The sequence below is a fragment of the Triticum urartu genome, chromosome 5 (genome assembly GCF_003073215.2).
Source record: "Triticum urartu cultivar G1812 chromosome 5, Tu2.1, whole genome shotgun sequence".
In the NCBI taxonomy this organism is placed as follows: domain Eukaryota; kingdom Viridiplantae; phylum Streptophyta; class Magnoliopsida; order Poales; family Poaceae; genus Triticum; species Triticum urartu.
Window position 1 is genome coordinate 89237697 of NC_053026.1, and position 4616 is coordinate 89242312.

At 43.8% G+C, this 4616-nt stretch overlaps 1 long non-coding RNA gene across 1 annotated transcript; it reads right to left on the bottom strand.

Moving 5' to 3' along the window:
- Positions 1-868: 868 nt before the first annotated feature.
- Positions 869-3396, bottom strand: LOC125508030. Its single transcript, XR_007283182.1, has 2 exons — positions 1303-3396; positions 869-1219 (listed from the first exon to the last, which is right to left on the bottom strand). It is a non-coding gene; the product is annotated as an uncharacterized LOC125508030 (long non-coding RNA).
- Between the last annotated feature and the right edge of the window lie 1220 nt (positions 3397-4616).

The following is a 4616-nucleotide window of genomic DNA, read 5'->3' on the forward strand; positions in this document are numbered from 1 at the left end:
TTGAACCGGTTTTGAACTAATGAGAGATTACCAATAGTGAAGGAGGTGACGTGGCATCATTAGCAGAGTTTTACTTTCACTTAATTATCCGGGCGTTACAGCCAATCTGCACAATAATAGAGAGACAGAACAATCAACTTGCTGCACACCAGAGGCTGATGGATTTCTTTAGAAGAGAAACAGAACTGGACATAGAGCCACATCCCACATTAATAAATTGTTTGCAGCAGCTGTAACATAGAACCAGGACAAATGCGGTATGGACATGAACAACAGGATAAGTGACTACTAGTGAGAAAACTAAAGTTTGCAAGTTCCTTGCTAGTCTCCCAACGCGGGTACTGGTTCATCAAACAACATGAATCAGGTGCTATTTAGTATGATCAAGTCCAGCAAGGAAACATGCATAAAAATTAAGAAGAGCTGGAGAAAATCTGCATGAAAATTAAGAAGTGCTATTTAGTATGAATTGTTGCTTGAGTTGACATGAGAAAGAGATAGTACGCTGAAGTAATAAGCTATATTCCAGGTCAATCAGCCATGATCAATGAGGCCAATACAGTAGAGCACATGCACAAATCATATGCTTGTTGCTCACGAACATACTACTAGTACCGACATGCACACAACACAAGACAATTACCAAGCATCCAACATCAGTGGCTTATCTCCTCTAAAAGTGCAACCTTATTTTGAATCTACACTAGACACTAATCATGCAACAATTTATAGTTATTTGATGAGCATTTGCTAGGATCATGATGACAATTTCAGATTAAATTGCAGTGTTTGTCATCCGCAGTTGTATGGTTCTATCTAGCTCCGAGCTTCATCTAGGATGCGCCAAGAAAAACAAACAGAGAAAAGATTGCATAAAAAACAGAGAAAATAGGGAGCTACCCAGCATCCACGACTAGAGCTAGTAGTAGGAACACATGGTACAGTAGTAGAGCCACAGGACAACTAGTGGTCCCGTCTGTCAGCCGGCAAGGCATGTGTTGTGCTACGTACTCATGGTTCAGAGAGCCATCTCGCTGAATCTGAACCTGAATGGTCTTGACAATTCCTGACTGAACCTGAACTATCAGATGCACATGATTGTAGTGGCAAGTACACCAGGATGTTGAGCGGTAGGCCCTTGTCGGCGAAGTTGTTGTTGTTGGTACTCCTCCCATGTCACGCGCTGCATCCTCTCGTGCTCCTGCATGTACGTGTCCACCTGCACCCGTCGCAACCCAATCTTAGTAAGCTTCACTCTGAATAAAACCAGCAATCTAAGGCCAATAGTATCTCTGAACTTACTAGGAAGTTGAGGAGCCCAAAGTCTGGGCCCCAGCACTTGAGCGCCGCCTGAGCCCCATCACTTGAGCGCCACGAGATCATGGGTGCGAGCTGCTTCCTCCTCTGTCTTGTAAGATCCTACCAAGAACACTGAATTAAGGATGATCTTAACCCATGTATACATGGCAGTAGTGCCACATTACCTGATGCTTTTGAGCGTATGTTTTGGATGCATGCATGGGGACAAAAATATAAAACGAGCTTTCCACTTTACCAAAGCGCTGCTGCATTTCCTTTTAATACTATCCCACTTTCCCCTCAAAGAAGGAAGAAGGTGGTTGCAGAATTCAAAATTCGAAAATTAATCAGAGGAAGGCTACCATGGACAATGCAATCTGGACTTTGGAAGCATACAGAATAATTTTGGAATCATGGGCATTGGAAAGTATGCGGGCTTTTCCAAGAAGTGAGAGGATCTTGAACTCATCCAAATAAACTAATGGATGTGTACCGCCATTCGCCAATGTCGAGGCAGACGGACAAAAGATCAATTGCAAACAGGATAGAGAAGAATGTCAGCACATGAAAGATAAAAATGGAGAGTGATCAAGAATAAACACTTGGGGAACCTGAACCCCTCCACTTTACCAAAGCGCTACAATGATTCTTCCTACTGCTGGCATCCTTAGAAGGGAAAGCTTGTGCTAGCCATTCTATTGCATCATAGTGTCATCTCATGTCAATATATTCAGTACAAACATATGGTAGTAGGTATGTAGGAGAACATCATGCTTGACAGGGATTTCTCTGAATTTAATTGCTGATAGCCCCTAGCTAACTGAACCAAAATGAATGAACGAATGACCCTAAAAAAACAGGCCTCTAAGTGCCTCACCAAACCATTCGAATGACCCTAAAATGCTCTCGGATTAATAGCTAAAACCTCATGACTGTGAGTAATGTGGTCCACTACTTCCAGTGGAAAACATACCGAACAAGTACACAAACTTCTGGCATGTTTTTTGTCCTAGTTCGGTAACTGTAAGCATTCGTCCAACTCTCACACAACGTGGCATATCTAGCATTTCCATTTGCCTCATTGACAAAGTATTTTGCTAGTGGTTCATGAATAGCTAGTTTCAGAAGCAGTTGGCGCAGATCATACCAACACGGTGAAGCGAACCACAAAAATAAGAGGAAGATCTCGCTAAGCTTCGCGAGGATCCACAGCCTAGCTACGAACTGATCCGCCGAATTATAAAACTAAAAAAAGCCTAAAGAAAATTAGTCAAATACCATTCCTAGCAGGACTCAAATCCAAATCTATGTTCACCTTCGCGCTAAGTAGATAAGCTACGAACTCCCGACCACCAAAATCACATGCGCTCCCACCGGTTCCGCAATGCTCACACAAGCAGGAACCCGGCGAGCGGAGCCAAACCCTCGGACAGAACTGTAACGCGGGGCGGGGGAGGGGAGGGGAGCAGCAAGATCACCAGGTGGTGAAGAACTTGGTGGACTGTGCGACCGCGAAGGTCAGGAGCCCTGCGACGAGCGGGTAGTTCACCACATCGGTGACCATCTCCAGCTCCAGATCGGAGTGGAGAAGGATGCGGCCGTCGCGGGTATGGGAGCACCGCCTTGCACTGCCCGACCTGGGGCCAGGGTGAGGGGGGGCATGGTGGTGTGTGGAGGGTGACCGCCGTTGTGGCCTTAGCGTCCGCGCCGTGATCCAGACGGGATCCCGATGGGATCTACACGAGGCCGCCGCCGCCCCTCCCCTGCTGCGGGGCTGGGTGCGGGTCACCTCCCATGAAAGGAGACGGAGACGGAGCCGGCGCAGACACGGATGGGACTCGGACGAGTGGCGGAGGTGGTTCCCGAGGCGGGCGCGGAGACGGGGTGGGTCGCCGGGATTCGTGGCGTGGTGGAGATACTCGTGAGGAGGGAAGGAGGAGGAGAGGGCGATCGAAGGAGGGCGCGCCGCCAGCGACAGGAAGCTAGGGTTAGAGAGGGGTGGCGGCGTCGATCTGGATCGGGGAGAGAGAGAGGGAGGCGGCGGGAGGAAGGAAGGGAGGAGAGGTGAGTGATATGGGTAGGGTTTGGTGCGGTGGGTTTCTTCATATGGATGGATGGTTGGATTGCTAGCAATGGATGGATGGATATCTGCCATGTCATCGATCTGTGTGACAGATGGTTCCACCAATCATAATCTAGCATATGTGATTGTTTTTTTCTCTTTTGTTTCTTTTTATATTTTTACCCTTTTATTTTGAGTAAACACTCAACATATTAGCCTCATGTTGTATGTTTAACTGATCCAATATTGTGCACATATGTGTATCTTAGGATTTCAAACAATGATGATTTTGTGGTCTTCATTTGCATTGCACACATAAATCATTCACATTTTTTGAGTGCACAAAATGGGTTTTTTATGAAGGACCTACCATATATTGGTCTAATATTGTGCATAAGGGTGCGTATTGGAATGGCAAACAATGTTTTCTAAGGAAGTTTTCATTTTCTTTGAACAAAAAAATCATTTTCCATTTGTCGAGTGCCCAAAATGAGTTTATTTTGTGAAGGACCTACCATATATTTGTTGCAAAATTGTACCAAATCAATTTTCTAAAATACTATGACATATTTAATGCACAACTGACCAAATGGTTGGGTGTCAAAACTTTTGATCCACCTCTCGTGAAAAAGACAAATTTCTACCGATTCATCTGGAACCAGGTCAAATTTGAATTGCAGCTACCTCATAGTTTGCTCTTTATTTTTTGAAAAAAAATCATTTTTAGGTACTTAAGTATCTATTTAATCAGAGAAACACCAAAAAATTCCAAGATTTAACCAGTAGCTAGGAACAGTCATTCCCGCCGTTTTGACCGCAGTTTGAAACGTGCATAACAAATTCAAAAAACAATCAAAAATTGGAAAACCTTCGCATTGTGCCATTACATGTGACCAAGTTACTGGAAAAAATAATAAACTTGTAATATGACAATTATTTTAGAAAAGTGTTCTCCGAAATGAGCTATCATATGTGAAGATTCATGGCTTTCAACCCAAATGCTCAATCTTATGGCCGCATTCATGACATAGTTTGTTTAAATGATCTAATATTTTGCACAATGGTTCGTATTGGAATGACAAACAATGTTGTCTAAGGAATTTTTCATTTCCTTTGGACGGAAAATTCATTTTCCATTTTCCGAGTGCCCAAAATGAGTTTTTTTGTGAAGGACCTACCATATATTTTTTGCAAAATTGTACCAAATCAATTTTATAAATTACTAGGACATATTTAATGCATAATTGACCAAATT